Here is an 18,650-nt window from a genome sequence, read left to right as displayed (position 1 = left end):
TAAACTCAGTTCACCTCATAAATTACATTTGGTTGTAATGCAATAAAAAGCAACTGCCATGCATTATAATACAGCAAGATGAGGCATCATTATAAAAGTACATTTATGTACTGATTCCATGGCTAAGGCTTTCAAAATTTTTAAAAGATATGGTGCAGATTTTCTCTTTTTGAAAACTTTCAGAAGCCATTCCTCTTTATAAAACATCAACTGATTATTAATTTTTAAATGCTATTTGAATGAAATTATCATTTCCATTGATACTTGAAAGAAATTACCATTTCTGGTTTTATCAGGTCATAGGCTCACAGTTTCAGAGCTGACAGCAATTTAACCATTGTGTCTGTTAATTTATCAATTTGTGAAGTCTCATGACATGATTATTAGGATAAGTCCCATGAAGAGAGATAAATGACAAGGAACTATAAGAGGTCTCTAAGTACTGACTATAACCCCTGTAACAGTAAGAAATCAGAATCACAAGAAATTCAATCTGTGGCTATTTTAAACATGGCTATGAATTTAGTGACAATCTTTTAATCAAAGTTCAAGGTCAAAATCCGCTCAATAATAAGGAGATTTGTAACTGCATTGAACAATTCACCTTTGTTCAAGGGATACCAAGGTCTCAAAGATGCAATATTACTTTTTTAAGTCAAGCCAAGAACACATGAATGCTCACTGAAAACACTACAATCCTGTTTTTTTCTTTTAGATATTTAAGGGGGATCAATGTCATGACTATATGAAAATATAACAGAAAATTTCATAGGACATGTTACACAATAATATCAGAAATAATTTTTGTACATCAATAGCAGTCACATTAGGTGTAACAATTATGACCAAATAAGTCAAACTGACAAGTTAAAATGCATGTTCTATATTCTTGATGTGAAATGAGTCAATAATTTTTGTTTAATTTTTAAGAAATATAAGCTGTGTAAAATCTAGAGATTTAATTTTGTTGTTGCTTATTTTAAAGGCAGAAGGGAAAGAGAGAGAGAGAGAAAGATCTCACCCATTAGTTCACTCCACAAATGCCTATGATGGCCCCTGGCTGGGATTGAAATCACAAACCAAAACCTCAGTCCAGGTTTCCCACGTGAGTAGCAGGAAAGCAATTACTTGGGCTATTGCCTCTGCCTCCCCATATCTGCATTATCAGGTGCTAGGATTTAGGACTCAGAACTAGGAATCAAACGCAGACACTCCAGTGTGGGATGTGTACATCTTAATATTAGCACCTTTGATCACTAAGTCAAATACCTCGCTGAGAGAGTTTTATAAGTATAATTAAATGTCCTTTTTTTTTTTTTTTTTTGGACAGGCAGAGTGGACAGTGAGAGAGAGAGACAGAGAGAAAGGTCTTCCTTTGCCGTTGGTTCACCCTCCAATGGCTGCCGCGGCCGGCGCACCGCGCTGATCTGATGACAGGAGCCAGGTACTTATCCTGATCTTCCATGGGGTGCAGGGACCAAGGACTTGGGCCATCCTCCACTGCACTCCCTGGCCACAGCAGAGAGCTGGCCTGGAAGAGGGGCAACCGGGACAGAATCCGGCGCCCTGACCGGGACTAGAACCCGGTGTGCTGGTGCCACAAAGTGGAGGATTAGCCTAGTGAGCCGCTAATGTCCTTTCAATATCACTTAAGTTTCCTAAAAGCAGAAATTTCTGTTCACTTGTGGGTCATCAGTGATTACCAAATTGCCTGCCAGGCAGGGATACACAATACACAGAACCGAAAACTGTTGTTTCATAGTTTCTCTAGGATTTCTCTTCTCTTTTGTTATCTAATCCTCAATACCATTCTCAATACCTCCAAGCTTTCCACCACATTCATATTTTTTTCTGGGATAAATTATCTTTTAAAGCTATTTTTGATTATGTGTAATGAATTAGGAAAATTGGATTGCTAGGATTTCTATAAACTGAAGGTGACAGATATTCTATACATAAAGGAATGGGAGAGAAATGAATTACACTCACCTTGTTTATAATACCAAGGAACATTTCTAAAAAGAACAAAAATAAATGAAATAGACATAAAAACATGTTATGTACAATAAAAAGGATAGGTATTTGGGCTGGCATTTTGGCACAGTAAGTTAGACCTGCACCTGTGATGCTGGCATCCCATATAGGCATCAATCATTTCTTGACTGTTCCACTTCCAATCCAGCTCCCTGTTAATGTGCCTGGGAAAACAGCAGAGGTTGGCCTAAGTGCATGGGCCCCTGAACCCACATGGAGGGTCCAGAAGAGACTCCTGGCTCCAGGCTTCAGATTGGCCTAGCACTGGCTGTTATGGCCATTTGGGGAGTGAACTAGAGTATGAACGAACTTTCTCTCTGTCTTCCTCTCTCTCTCTGTAAATCTGCCTCTTAAATAAATAAATAAATATTTAAAAAACGATAGTTATTTAGTTAGTAATTTGGAAAGTACAAGCATCTCAAAAGAAATAACCTCACAAAGAGAAAAAAAAAAAAGATCCCTTTAAACACTCGGTTGGAGAAATTTGTACAAATTTAATGACAGACCTTTGACAGTAGAGTATTGATTGACCCCGTTGATCAACATGAATCCTATCTTAAACAATCTCCAATGTAGTTTCCAAACTACTAAAGAATTGGCTTAAACTAAAAACTATAAACTACTAAATAATCGGTTTAATTTTGTTTTTTTTTTAATAGAAGCTCTATAACATCAGAATAGATATTTATAAGAGATATTAACTCTACATGTAAAATACAAATTTCATGCCAAAGGAGCAGTATAGACATTTAAGCACTTCCTATTTTAGCACTTTTTATATGTTGGATATTAAGCAATTTTTTGTTTAAAATATTAATTTATTTAAAAGGAAGAGTTTTAGAGAGTTAGAAGCAGTGGCAGAGAGATCATCCATCTGCTCATTCCCTTCCAAAATGGCCAAAACGACCAGAGCTGGGACAATCTGAAGCTAGGAGCCAAGAGCTCCTTCCTGTCTCCCATGTGGGTTCAGGGGACCAAGCATACTGGACTATCTTCCACTGCTTCCCCAAGCCATTGCAGGACTGGAAGTTGAGCAGTGAGGACTCAAACCAGCACTTGTATGGGATTCCAGCACTGCAAGTAACGTCTTTACCTGCTATGCCACAGTGCCGGCCCCTGCAAGTAGAGCACATGATCCCTATCCTTATGCACTCTAGTGAGAAACAGACACCTATATCAGTTACTAAGTGCACTAAATAAGTATTCACAAGATCTTGTGGTGAATGTTGATTCGACTTATCCCCAGAGCTTGCCTAGCACCGAAGTATCTGATTCTAAGGACTCGTCACTGATGCCTGTGACCCCTGGGCATGAAGAAAACCATTCAGCCTTACAAAGGCCATCTGCTGAGATACCCCACACAGACACTGCCTTTCCTCTTCCTTATTCCATGGATCTGCTCATACAGGACAACCCGGATTCTTCCACCAGTCCAAGAGTAAAACTACCCATTTCTTTTTGTTGTTGTTTAAGATTTATTTATTTATTTGTTAATTTATTTAAAAGGCAGACCTACAGAGAGGCAGAAGCAGAGAAACAGAGCAAGATCTTTAACTCCCCAAATGGCTGCAACAGCCAGAGCCCTGCCGACCCAAATCCAGGAGCCAGGAGCTCCTTCCAGGTCTCCCATGTGCATACAGGAGTCCAAAGACTTGGGCCATCCTCCACTGTTCTCCCAGGCCATAGCAGAGAGCTGGATTGGAAGTGGAGCAGCCAGGACTCAACGCAGCTCCCACATGGGATGCCAGAACCACACGTAGTGGCTTTACCCACTATGCCACAGTGCCAGCCCCACAACTATCCATTTCTATCGGGAAGAGCACAAAGAAGGAAGAGAAGGTGAAGCAGCAGATCCGAACTGTGCTGTCCCAGACCCAGCTATGTGTACTCAGCGACAGATTTCACACAGAAATACCTCAGCCTCCAGCAGACTCAACAACTATCCCACATTCTGAACCTAAGCCACAAGCAGGTTAAAACATGGTTCTCGAACCAAAGAAGGAAATTTATAAGGTGGCAGAGAAACAACTGGTCAAAAAGACTAGCAAAAGAATGACTAAGAAGGGCTCAACCTCTGCAGAAAACTCAAATTTCTACTCTTTTCCCCATGAGAGGCACCTAGTGAACACATCTGGAAACTTTCCACTGTTTAGCAACCAGACCTGCAGTGACCCAGTTCAGAGCAACTAGACTTTGAAGAGTCTGTATTGAACAGCCATTCCTGAGATAATCCAGACCTGGAACACCCAAGCCAGGAACAATCAATCTTGGAACAGTCCTTCTCTTGCAGATAGGAAGTTCTGCAGACCTTTAAGTGGCTCCAACATAATTTTGCTAGCAGTGATTTGGAGGGTGTCTTGGAAACTGTGGGGAAAGCCAGATGTAGTACAGTTAACCACAAAATATTTATTAAATTATTTTATGAATATGCATCCTGAAGATGTGTCAAGATGGGCCTATTATTCTATTTCAGCCCGGGCAGTGCTAGGCTCCGTCCTTTCTCATGAAACTCTTGCTGTTTTACTGCCATGCATGGATATCTTGCCTTGATAATTTGTTTCTCACTGTATCGCTTAGGTCAGTTTGGGGATAAGTCAATAACCTTGGCTGCTGCAGACATGCTGTCTCCGCGTATAAATGGCAGCTATAATTCCAGTTTGGATAGCTTTAGGAAATTTAATCTAACCGTAAGAGTAGGAAGTAAAGATATAGAATACGGAATTATTTTTTCTATAACTTCAGTGGCTTTACTTTATTAAATGCCTCAATTTTTCAAGTTCAGCTATAGTGAGCTTCATTAATGTCCTCCACTTTTCTGGCTCTGTGTTTTACCACAACCTTTAATTTGTTAATTTAATCATTAATATTTGAAGAACAAAGTTTTAGGTGAGATGCATCATGATATATCACTACCAATTAGGCTGCTTTAAGAATAAATAAATAAAATAACCATTTTACATTTTTCTTGTGGAATTCTGTGAGTAGACTACTAAGTAGGGAAGATAAGGAAGGTAATTCTGAGTAGTTGTGGAAATCTTTTAGTATTCCATGTAAAGAATGATAAAAAGAGAAAATAAATAGGCAGATATAATCCATGTACACAAAGACACACAGCTGTCAAAGTATATGAGACAATGTGCATAATAAAGTCCATGGAAGCTAAAGAATTACTGAGACAGGGATGAGAATTTTCCAGTGAAAATTTCATTTAAAAACCAAATTTAAAATACATTTAATGCATGTTAACTTTATAACTTATTAAACATAAGTATTACTTTTTTTCTTTGTAATTTATTTCTTGGTGTTTAAGCAAATATAAAATGAAAGACATTTTGCAGTAATTATGACCAAAGACACTCTCCTAAAATATAATCTAATCTATTTAAATATGAAGGAATCTTCAAAAAGTTCACAGACAATGCATATCATGAGAAAACTATGAATAGATTTCAAAAATATTTTGCACCAAAATAAATATAACGTCATCTTTCCACCAACTTTATGAAGTGTCTTCTCAAATATGCCAAATCTTAAACGTGATTTGTGATATAAAGTCACATTGTCTACATCAGAAAAAGGAAATTTATTTTCACTACCTGTTGGGATACATTTAGGGGTGCATATTTTTGGGTTGGCCTTGTGGTGTAGCAGGTAAAGCCATTGCCTGTGGCACCAGCTTCCTATACAAGTCCAAGATGTTCCACTTCCAACCCAGCTCCCTGTTAATACACCTGAGAAAGCAGCAGAAGCTGGCTCAAAAGCTTTGGCCCTTGAACCCTCATGGGAGACCCAGAGGAAACTCCTGGCCTCAGATTGGCCCAGCTGCGGCCATTGCAGCCATTTGGGAAGTGAACCAGTGAATGGAAGACATCCCTCTCTCTCTCTCTATGTAACTTTGACTTTCAAGTAAGTAAATAAATCATTTAAAAAATGCTACGTGTTTTAACTTTATGATATATAAAATATAACAAATATAACTTTCAGCCACATAACTAGATTTTTCTGAATTCCATCTACTTTTGTAAAAGATGTAAATTAGAAATATGTTTTCTATACTGTTTAAGTTCTGTAGGAAACTAGATTAAAATATGGAGAAATGTATTTATCTTGGAAATAATTTCCTATGACAACAAAAGCATAAAAAAACAGAATAAAAAATAGACATAGGATTACATAAAACTAGACAGCTTTCTTTGCACATCAAAGGAAACAATCAGCAAAGTGAACACAGAAAAGAGAAAACCAACAGGGGCCAAGGGATGCTACAGCATCTCAGGTAGAGCCGCCGCCTGCAGTGCCAGTATCCAATATGGCCACCGGTTGGAGTCCCAGCTTCTCCAATTCTGATCCAGCTCTGTGCTGTGGCCTGGGAAAGCAGTAGAAGATGGCCCAAGGCCTTGGGCCCCTGTACCCACTTGGAAGACCCAGAGGAAGCTCCTGGCTCCTGGCTTTGGATCAGTGCAGCTTTGGATGTTGTGGCCAATTGGGCAGTGAGCCAGCAGATGGAAGACTTCTCTCTCTCTTTCTCTGCCTCTCCTTCTCTCTCTGTGTAACTCTTTCAAATAAATAAATAAATTTTTTTTTAAAAAAAAGAGATAACCAACCTACAGAATGGGAGAAAACATTCTCAAGTCATTTATGTGATAAGGGGTTAATATCCAAAGAAGTTGGCAAATACATAGCAAAAAAGAAAAAAGAATTTTTCAGAAAAAGACAAAGAATTGAATAGATTCTTCCTTATAGAAGAAATAAAAATGGTCAGGAGATAGCAATTGCCTTATTGGTTAAGAAGCCATTTGGGATGTCACACCCCATATCAGAGTGTCTGGTGTGAGTCCCAGCTTAACTTCCAATCCAGCTTCCATCTAATGAGCATCCTGTGATGTAGTAGGTGATGGCCCAGTTATTACATTCCTTTCACTCATCAGGAAGAACAAGATTGGGTTCTGGATTTCTGGCTTCAGCTTGGCCCATTCCTGGCTTTTAATAGAGTTAATGTAAGAGTGTGAATCACTGAATGGAAGATCCTTCCATCAACTCTCTATTTCCATTTCTATCACTATCTCTATATCTCCAGCTATCTATCTTTCAAGCAAAATTTAGTTAAAAATGAAAAAAGGAAAAATGAAAAGTACTTTAAATATAGTCAACATCATTTTTTTAAGGATTTATTTGAAAGTCAAAGTTGCCTAGAAAGAGGGAGAAACACACACACACAGAGAGAGAGAGAGAGAGCTCCTCCATCCACTGGTTTACTTTTCAGAGACTACAACAGCCAGGATGGGGCCAGGGCAAACTCAGGAACCAGGAGCTCCATCTGGGTCTATTAATGGGTTGCAGGATCCCGAACACTTGGGTCATCTTCTGTTGCTCTTCCTAGGCCATTTGCAGAGACCTGGATCAGAAGTGGCCAGGACACAAGCAGGTGTCCATACGGATGATGACATCACAGGCAGCAGCTTTACCCACTTTCTGTCAAAAATCCAGCCCCAAAATAGCCATTAGGAACGTGCAAATAAAAAAAAAAACACAATGAGATATCTCAATCATATTAAAACAACCATACTTAAAAGCCTATTATAAAGGCTAGCAAGAGAATCTAGAAAAGAGAACCCCTTGTACTTTGTTTATGAGAATGTAAAATGGCACAGGTACTATGAGAAATAGTGGAAATTCCTAAAAAAATAAAAAGAAAAATCAAACACCATGTGATGCAACACTCCAATTTTTGGGTATTCTTCCATAAAAATTGAAATTAGAATCATAAATAGATTTTTCACTCTCATGTTTATTGAAGCATTTTGCACAATAGAAAGTACGTATAAATAATGTAACGGGAAGAAGAGATAAAGAGAATGCAATAGACATATATGCATAATGGAATGTATTCAGACATAGAAACAAAGGAAATACTGCTACATTCAATAAGATGGGCTGAATTTGAGGGTATTACTCTAAATGAGATTAATCAGTCAAAAGACAAATAATTTACTATCACATTTACATGAGATATGTAAAATAGTCAAGTGGCTTAATTCACCATTTCAGATGATTGTGTCTGATGTGGAAGTGCCTGGCACTGAGTCCTGCCTCCAGTCTGGATCAAGCTTCGTGCTAAAGTGCCTGCCAGGCGACAGATAATGTCTCAAGTGCATGAGTCCCTGCTACTCATATGGAAGATCTAGATGGATTTTCTGACTCCTGGAATCAGCCTGGAATAGTCCTTGCTGTTGTAGACATTTAGGAAGTGATCCAGCAGATGGAAGTTCTCTTTCTCTTTCTCTCTTTAGTATGCATGCTCTGCCTCTTAAATAAATAAAAATGGATAAGCATTAAAAATATATGGTCAAACTCTTTGAAGAAAAAGTAAAATGGTTATTTCTAGGGACTTGAAGGTGGTAGAAATTAAGAAATGCCATTCAATGTTTAGAATTACTTATATTCAAGATGATAATCTATAGATCTGTGGTACAACATGGTACTATGATTTGTATACTCTACATTGACAACATCTGTTAAGAAAAGAAATCTCATGTTAGATGTTCTTGCCACTATTGATAAATAAAGCCTTACCAGGATAGCTGTAAAAGGACTTTCTAAGTATCGCCCTTCATTACCTAGTCGCTGTCCCCTTCTGTATGTATGTTTTCTTATCTCCTGATTTAGCATAGGTTCCGGAAGTCAGTATCTTGATTTACACTATTGCCTTCTTTCTTGTGTGGGTGCATGTGAACAGGGGCATACAAGCATGTATGTGTAAATTAAATTTCTATGCCACATACTCATGTCTATATTAACAGATTTTCTAGTTTGTAACTACTAGACAATAAATTCGCGTACCTATGTACTCATTGTTTCACAAAGAAAGATAACTTTACTCCCAATTAAGAATATTTTGTTTTTATAATACTTTTGAGATCTCCTGACCTTCTTTTCTGTAGTCACTTAGTTTGAGGAATTGTCCCACCAATTAATCCTGTTGCAGCATTAAGTATTGCTTTGTTTAGACACTGAAATTGAGGCTGGCAGTAAAAGTTTCTCATGTCAGAACCTGAAAACTTGCCTTTATTTCCCCACCCCCATATTTTATATGACTACTGCCTCTAACAATTTTCTTTTAAGCTTTAAAAGAATAAGAATATAGCTAATTGTTGGAGTTTGACTGTGATAGTATCTAATAGATGAATGTGCCTTGTGGTTTACAAATAACCCCCATCAAATTACTTTGATTTTTTCAAATGTAGGAAATGAGGCAAAGACCTGAATGTCCACAGATCAAAGGAATATTTCTATATTTCCTGCTGTTGGAGTTTCGGTATCTACTAACATCAATCCTTAATCAGATTCTGATTATTTAGGACTTGCACAGTTGATTCTGGTTTGAACATGTCATTAACATGCAGTTCTCCTTTGAATCCTTATTTCTCCTTATTTCTTGTACATCCTAAGATGTAAAACTTTCAGTGAATTTTCTTGATTTATAGAAAGAACTTACTTTTTGTGTCTGGCTGGCATTTTGCCCCAGTTAACTTCATCCTCCTTAACCATGATTCTTGTTCCTGACCCCACCGATCTGCCTTGAAGCTGCCATCCCTAAAAATGCAGAGGAAAATCAGAGGATTTATCTTTAAGGATAGTTTTTAGAGACAATTAGACTAGTTCCAGCAACTAGGAGACTGGAAGAAACTTTGTAAGAATCCTTATGGCAAAAGCCAGAACAATTCTAAATGTACAACTGATATTCTACCTTCCTGAGTACAAAACTAGACACACAGTCGTTCTCTTAGTTTAGAGATAGATTAGAGTCACATACAATAAAGAGAATCAAGGTACCCTTAACAATATAATTTATAATAATTATAGAGGCAAGATTGTAGCAAACCTAAAGCAAAAAGATAATGTTTTATATAAGCTTGAGTTACACACCATCCTATTTGACAAGGGTGTGAAGAAAAAAGTGTGAAAAAGGCAGAGGTATAGTGGTCTCCATTCAAATCATGAGACTGAAAACAAAGTTGTTTTTTTTTAAAGATTTGTTTATTTGTTTGCAAGGTAGACTTATAGACAGAGAGAGGGAGAGACATAGAGAAATGTCTTTGTCCACTGATCCACTCCCCAAATGGCCACAAAGTCCAGAGCTGGGCTGATCTGAAGCCACTATCCAGGAGATTCTTCTGGGTCTCCCATGTGGGTGCAGTGGCCCAAGCACTTGGGCCATCTTCTGCTTTCCCAGGCCACCAGCAGAGAGATGGATCAGGATAGGAGCAGCTGGGACAGGAACTGACATCCATATGGGATGCTGACACTGCACACGGAGGCTTAGCCTACTACACTACAGTACTGGACCACAAAGCTAAAGTTTTAACAGCAACTATTTATATTCTCTAGCTCGGGTTGCTTATCAAATTTTTTGGTTTTCATTGCCAGTCACATGAAATTTGAATAATGTTACAAACTTTCAGATTTTCTAAATATTCTTAGTGGAAGACAATTCATTAGTAATTTTTATTTGAAGTAATCTGTTAAACCAGTGCAAAATTTTCCCACGTATTTATGATGAATAAATCAGACCCTTCGTAATTTCTTTGGTGGATATGATTGATTCATTGATTTTTGATAATCTAACAGCTCTTTAATGTAATTCCTATTGCATCAGGTAAGTTTTCATGTGCATTGGATTGTCTTTTACTGAAGCTTCAAACACTGTTCTTTTACCACAAAACATATAAGAGAAAAAGAAGAGGATTTAATGTGAATTTCAATAATTTTTGGCTACATGTCATTATAAAAATGTGTTTTGTCTGTTTCCTAGCATTCTATTTAGTGATATCTTAAATCTTGAATGGTTTATGTGGGTGGAAAATAACTCTAATTAGATTTAATTTAATATTAAACTATTTTGGAGTAGTGTTTCAAAGCATATATAATAATGAAAGCTTACTGTTACTCTTTTTTTAAGATTTATTTATTTATTTGAAAAGTAGAATTGCATAGGCAGAGGCATAGGCAGAGAGAGGGAGGTTTTCCATCTGAGGTTCACTTCTCAAATGGCTGCAATGGCCAATGGCTGGAGCTGCACAGATGTGAAGCCAGTCCCCAACCCTCCCCCCACCATTTTTTTACTACTAGTTTATTTATATATTTTTAAAAGATTTATTTATTTATTTGAAAGAGTTACAGAAAGAGGTAGAGACAGAGAGAGAGGTCTTTCATCGGCTGGTTTACTCCCCAAATGGCCACAAGGCCAGAGCTGAGCTGACCTGAAGCCAGAATCCTGGAGCTTCTTCCAAGTTTCTCACAAGGGCTTGGGCCATCCTGGCTGCTTTCCCATGCACACTGGCAGGGAGCTGGTCATAAGTGGAGCGGCCAGGACAGGAACTGGCGCTCATATGGGATACTGGCATTGCAGACCGGACTTTAACCCACTGAGCCACAGTGCCAGCCCCCGGTTCCTTTTATTCCCCACAGCCTTTCCAACATGTGTAATCTCTCATCTTTCTAATAATGATACAGGCAGCAACAGCTTAACCTGCTGCACCATATCACTGGCTCTTCCTGCTCCTCTTCCTCCTCCTCCTTCTTTATTTTTTGATGCGGAGCATTTCTTTCATATACCTGTTGGAAATTTGTTTGTTTTCTTTCAGAAAAGTATATTTCAGAATTGTATGTTAATTTTTAAAAGAATCCTATTTCTTTATTTTCATTTTATTTGAAATGCAGAGAGGTAGTATCTTGCATTCACTGGTTCACTTCCAAAATGCCTACAACAGTCAAGAGTGAGTCAGGTGGAAACCAAGAGCCTGAGGCCTTCCAGGTGAGTGCCAGCAGCACAATTACTTGAGCCATCTTCGCTGCCTCCCAGTGTTAACACTGGATGGAAGCTGGATCAGAAGAGGAGGAGCTGCATCTCCAACTAGGTATTCGAACATGGGAAGTGGGCATTTGAAGTGGTAACTTCACCACTGTGCCAAATGCCAATGTTGTTTCTTGCTAATTTCTGTGTTTGGATATCAGTTTGTCCCAGCATTTATTAAAACAACTGCCCCTTTTTCAATGCTTGCTCTTAGCATACTTTGTTTTGCAAATCCTTTGAAACTCATTCTATGCAGCCAGCATTACCTTGATATCAAAACCACACAAGAATACAACAAAGAAAGCTACAAGCCAATGTTCTTGATGAATGGAGATACAAAAACACACAACAAAATACCAGCAGATCTGAAACCAATAGAACATTAAAAAGTTTATTCATCATGATAAAGTAACATTCATTCCAGCAATGTAAAGATTTTTTGTATATTCTGTCTTGCAATTTACTTATTTATTTTTAAATTTTTTAAAAATTTATTTAGCAAATATGAATTTCCAAAGTACAGATTATGGATTACATATGGCTTTTCTCCTCCATAACTTCCCTCCTGCCCGCAACCTTCCCAACTCCTGCTCCCTCTCCCATTCCATTCACATCAAGATTCATTTTTAATTATCTTCACATACAGAAGATCAGTTTAATATATATTAAGTAAACATTTCAACAGTTTGCACCCACACAGAACATAAAGTGTAAAATACTGTTTCAGTACTAGTTATAGCATTAATTCACATTGAACAACACATTAAGGACAGAGATCCTACATGAAGAGTAAGTGCACAGTGACTCCTGTTGCTGGCTTAGCAAATTGACACTCTTGTTTAAGGAGTCAGTAATCTAGCTAGGCTCTTGTCATGAGTTGCCAAGGCTATGGAAGCCTTTTGAGCTTGCCGACTTGGATCTTATTTAGATAAGGTCATAGTCAAAGTGGAGGTTCACTCCTCCTTTCAGAGAGATATACCTCCTTTGATGGCCCATTCTTTCCACTGGGAACTCACTTGCAGAGATCTTTCATGTAGGTTTTTTTTTTTTTTTTTTTTTTCCAGAGTGTCTTGTGTCTTGGCTTTTCATGCCTAAAATACTCTCATGGACTCTTCAGCCAGATCTGATTGCCCTAAAAGTGCTGATTCTGAGGCCAGAGTGCTGTTTAGGACATCCGCCATTCTGTGAGTCTGCTGTGTATCCCACTTCCCATGTTGGATCATTCTCTCCCGTTTTTATTCTATCAGTTAATATTTGCAGACACTAGTCTTGTTTATGTGATCCCTTTGACTCTTAATCATATCATTATGAACTGAAATTGATCACTTTGACTAGTGAGATGGTATTGGTACATGCCATCTTGATGGGATTGAATTGGAATCCCCTGGCACATTTCTAACTCTACCATTGGGTCTAGTCAGCTTGAGCATGTCCAAAATTGTACATCTCCTCCCTCTCTTATTATTTAACAGAGATCACTTTCAGTTAAATTTAAACACCTAAGAATAATTGTGTGTTAATTACAGAGTTCAACCAATAGTATTAAGTAGAACAAAAAAATACTAAAAGGGAAGTATTAAGTTGTACATCAACAGTTGGAATTTAATCTTTGTTTTTATTTTGTATTTTGGTAATAATCTTGAATCTTAATTTTATCCATGCAACTTAACATATTTTTTTCTCATGAGAAATAAGACTAAATTGAAGTTCTTTGATAAATTGAATCTCTCCGGGACTGGCACTGTGAAGTAATAAGCCAAAAATTTTCCTGCAGCACCACCATCCTATATGGCCCCTGGTTCAAGATCTGGTTGCTCCTCTTCCAATCCAGCTCTCTGCTATGGCCTGGTAAAGCAATGGAAGATGGCCCAGGTGCTTGGGCCCCAGGATCCCCATGAGGAACCTGTAAGAAATTTCTGTCTCCACTTTGGATAGGCCCAGTTCTGGTCATCGCGGCCATTTGGAGAGTGAACCAGTAAAAGGAAGACCTTTCTCTCCATCTCTCCCTCCCTCTGTCTGTAACTCTACCCCTCAAATAAATAAAAATTAAAAAAAAATGAATCTTTCTTTATTATTTATGAAACCATTTAAACTGACTATAGAGATAAAAATTTCAATGTTTCAGACTTCATTTTTGTGGTTTTACATTTTATTTATTTTTAAATTTACCAAAAAAAAAAAGCATGAGATAGTAAAACAAAGATTTCCATGCACCTCTTTTTTAAATTTTTAATTAGTTTTTAATGGATTCAATGTGACGGTGACTCTTCCTCTTCACCGCTGGAGAATTAGGCAGGCTGCCCAAAGCTTGCCTTGGCCAAGGAGGGGAAGTGTGCCACCTGCCACTCAGCCTTCCCCAACCCTGGGGGACAATCAGATGCGGTGGGGAGTCCAGTCAAAGCAGGATCTCCCTTATTGTAAAAGGGAGGTGTATATATTGTTGAGGTACAGAGAGGATGGTATAGAGCGGATGCAGGCAAGTTGTGGGGTGATGTGATGTAAAAGGGTTTTAGCCACTCCTATTAGACCACCTTAATGATCCTTAGGCAAAAGCTCCCTGGGGCTGGGGTGTTTGCCACCAGGGATTTGAAGTGTAAAGACAGGTATTCAAATTCAATGCAGGCTCAGGAAGTTTCCTCTAGGCCTCTCCAGATTTAGCCTCCCCCACAATTTGTAGATACAATTCTAAGAATATAATGATATTCCCCTCCTCTCTCCCACCTCCCTCCTTTGTACTGCTAACACTATTTCCCCACTAACTTCTCATACTTGTTTCTTTGTCAAAGTTAATGAACCACACTCAGCTTTGCTATTTTTTATCCTTTATTCCTTTATATTTCTGTAAATATGTCCCACTCTTGGGACTTAGTCCATGATAAATTTTTGAAACTAATTAAATAATGATCTTCAAAATCATAAATATAGGGATGTCTAAATTTTTCTGTCCATTTGTCTTTCTTTATATAATAATATTTCAAAAGAGGTAAATAAAAGGATATATATATATATATATATATAATATAACCATGCATAAAGACAACACTTACGCTTTATAATAGTAAAACTTGGATATACATAAATCCAATCATCCCTTCCTATTATTTAAATTATGTTGCTTTATAAAAATGTACAGCTCTATCTGCGATTTTGGAGAAGTTAACTTCTGCTTGCAGATTTTATTTTTTGCACTACGCTTCAGTGACTTTCTTCAGCCTAATACTGCAGCCTTCACTCACTGCCTTCTTGTACAAAATAAAAACACTTTGGAATAGTAACACAAGAATACCATGGCACATATAACATGATTCTGTTCAGTTTTAATGTTCAAAACTCCTTTTAAAAATCTCTCACATAGTCCAAATGTCCTACTTAGGATTCAGAAAGATTCATAACTATTATCTCTAGAGCATATGATTCTAGACAGCTAATTTGAGAAGCATCAAATATTTTTTCACAATATTTTAAATTTAACATAATAAAGGCATGCACATTTCATTTATTTATTTATTTATTTTTGACAGGCAGAGTGGACAGTGAGAGAGAGAGACAGAGAGAAAGGTCTTCCTTTTGCCGTTGGTTCACCCTCCAATGGCCGCCGCGGCCGGCGCACCGCGCTGATCCCACGGCAGGAGCCAGGTGCTTCTCCTGGTCTCCCATGTGGGTGCAGGGCCCAAGCACTTGGGCCATCCTCCACTGCACTCCCAGGCCACAGCAGAGAGCTGGCCTGGAAGAGGGGCAACCGGGACAGAATCTGGCACCCTGACCGGGACTAGAACCTGGTGTGCCGGCGCCGCAGGCAGAGGATTAGCCTAGTGAGCCGTGGTGCCAGCCAACACATTTCATTTGGATTGTATTTCATTTATGTACACCAATGCACATTGAATTGTTTGTCTTCAGTTAAAATAAACTGATTTTTTTACGTTTTTTTGAAAGAGAGTGTTAGAGACAGAGAGAGAGAGAGAGAGAGGGAGAAAGGGAGAGACATACAGGGAAGTCTGCTTTATGCTGATTCATTCCCCAAATGGCTGCAATATCCACGACTGAGCCAGGCCAAAGTCAGGAGTCCAGAACTCTCCCAAGTGTGTGGCAGGGATTCAAGCACTCGCGCCATCTTTTGCTGCTTTCCCAGGCAAATATCAGGGAGCTGGATCAGAATTTAGCAGTCTGATTTGTACTACTGCTCCTGTGGGATGACAGTGTTGCAAGTGGCAGATTACCCAGCTATGCCCCAAGGCCAACAACCCTCAATTGACTTTCAAAAGTGTTAATTTCTATAGTGATCTTTGCTGATTTATAATGATAACGATTTTATAAATAAAAGTTGTTACTTTGACTCACATGCTTAATTCCTGTTGTACAAATTATTCATAGAATGAATAACTTAAATAGATATACAAAAAGAGTAGTATTAAGTACTTAAAATGCATTTGAAAACTATTATGCATAAACTACACTTATCAGCATACAAAAATGCATAAATTTTCATAAATAAAAGGCATAGCTATTAATAAAAAAGCTCCAAAAAAAAAAAACACTTTTAATTTAATTTCACACATTTAACTGATACACTAATTTTGTTCCTTAATTACACTATTTCCACCAATATCTTAAAATACATCTGTCACTACACTGGAGTTCATCAGTAAGTATTGGATAATCAATTGACTTGATTTAAACTCAGCAAATGTTCAAAAACTCATTATAACTTTCTTTACTTGAAACAAAGTATACCTGGCATCACACAATGAAATAAAATATAAACAGACTGGATCCAGATGTTCAGTCATCAAGATGCAAGATGGTTGATCTGCAGGAAAGGTGTGTGATTTATGTGCTTTGACTGATGAAACTCTAGAATGGTTAGAATTAGATCAAAGTAGCCAGGGAAATTATCAATATGAACATTACACTGACTTATTTTTTCTCAGCTAATACCTGGAGCATTGTGCATGGTACAGCAATCAAATGAACCAACAGATCTGTCATTAACGGCTTTGCTCTCATGCCCTACTAATGAAAATTGACAAAAAGACGGATAGTATGCAAAGGAGGCATAAAGGTTTGAAATATAAATTGGACAAATTAGCAGAGAAAGTTAATAATCTGGAAACACCAATCAATGGCCCAAAGGAGCAAACCGCTTGCATTGATTGAGACATTACATGGAACTCAAAGGAAATGATACACACTAAAAATTTTGCAGCTGTGGGAAAGAAGAGGTGGTAAAGTTTTGTGATTTTAACTAGAAACCAGTGAGAACTCTACATGCTCCATAAACACCAAATTAACCCCTAGGGATAGAGAAACCAATCATGTGGTCTACCGGAAAAATTGTGTCCAAAGTTATTAAATTGAACATAGGTTGCAGTTAAGTAATTCCTCAAGAAAGAAATCAACAGAACACCGACTTTTCCCCGCTGGCTTTCAGGGGAAAAAAAGTATATATTTTTAAGTTGACCATGATACAATAAAGTGGAGTGGTTCCAAAGAAATATTATTATAAATAATTTACTCTTCTGTATGATTTTTCAAAGTATAATAAAGCTCTGGGAAAATCAGTGAGTGCAATGACAAAGGAATAAATTAAAAAGGAATTCGACCTTTTAAATATATTCTATTAATTTAAACTGCATTTCCAGGTATACTATTATGATTTTTGTTAAATTTTGATTTTAGACATATTGTTCAAAGAGTATTGAAATTACAAGGGACTCATGCAAAGATGTTCAAATAAAGTAAGATAAAGTTAACATTTAGGAAATGGACTACGACAAAAGCTCCATTTTTTGGATTATAAAGAAGAACTATTATATTTACTGTGTAGTCCTTCTTCAGACCTCCTTTGTTCTAATCAGTTCTTCCTTTATTGAGTAACATTTTCCAATACTTTGAATAGTCTAGAACTTAGAAAATCACATGTATAATCTGATATGTGAAAGGAGATGGGCTCTTGGCAAACTAGTAGCACACAACATAAAAGATGGCATAGGCAGCTTGGAAATCTATACTAATAAATATAAGAACAAAATCTACACTATACATTTTGTCCATTTCATAAAACACACATAAAACACACACACTTCAGATCTATATTCAAAGATAAACTAATTATCTCAGAAGTTATCCTGCTATTAATTTTTAAAGTAATAGGCCTGTGAAGTGAGCCCTCATTCTCACAGGCAGATGTGATGTGTTCATTTGCATAATTCTGGTAGTCAGCAAAGAATTAAAGCACAATGATAGGAATAAGCAGGAAGTCTGATTTCTGTGTTAAAGTACGTTTTTACCTAGATGTCTTACCTGCAGGAGTTGGGAAGAGAAATTTCCATTTGAGATATATGAAGAATCCCTTATTTTCCCCAGATGTTAAGGTACAGTTTTTTACCTTAATTTTAGTCTTATGCAATACTATAACCATAATCAGAAGACACTTTCAACATAAAAATTCATTATCAATTTAATGAAATAATAAGGAATTTTTAGCGTTAAATATGTCAGTAGATAACTGAAATAGATATCTAATTATAAACAATTCTTTTTTTAGGATTTATTTAAGTTTTTCCACTATGATTTTTTACTCTTTTAGAGTTTATTTTTATACTCCAATTGAATTTAAATGCCAATTTTCTGATATACTATGGAGTATTTATAATTAAAATATTTGCACTATCAGTGCTTAATTTCATATTTTAAAATCTAAATAATCACCCTGTTGCTGTTTTACTTTCAAAAGGAAACATAGGAGGTATAAACTCATTTTTAT

General features: G+C 37.2%; 1 pseudogene; it reads left to right on the top strand.

Moving 5' to 3' along the window:
* The window catches only part of LOC108177905 (homeobox protein NANOG-like), a 79,125-nt pseudogene extending 74,901 nt beyond the window's left edge, over positions 1-4,224 (top strand).
* Positions 4,225-18,650: the final 14,426 nt, after the last annotated feature.

The sequence above is a fragment of the Oryctolagus cuniculus genome, chromosome 4 (genome assembly GCF_964237555.1).
Source record: "Oryctolagus cuniculus chromosome 4, mOryCun1.1, whole genome shotgun sequence".
NCBI lineage: Eukaryota > Metazoa > Chordata > Mammalia > Lagomorpha > Leporidae > Oryctolagus > Oryctolagus cuniculus.
The sequence above is the reverse complement of the archived record's forward strand: the minus strand, read 5'-3'. Positions and strand labels throughout refer to the sequence as shown.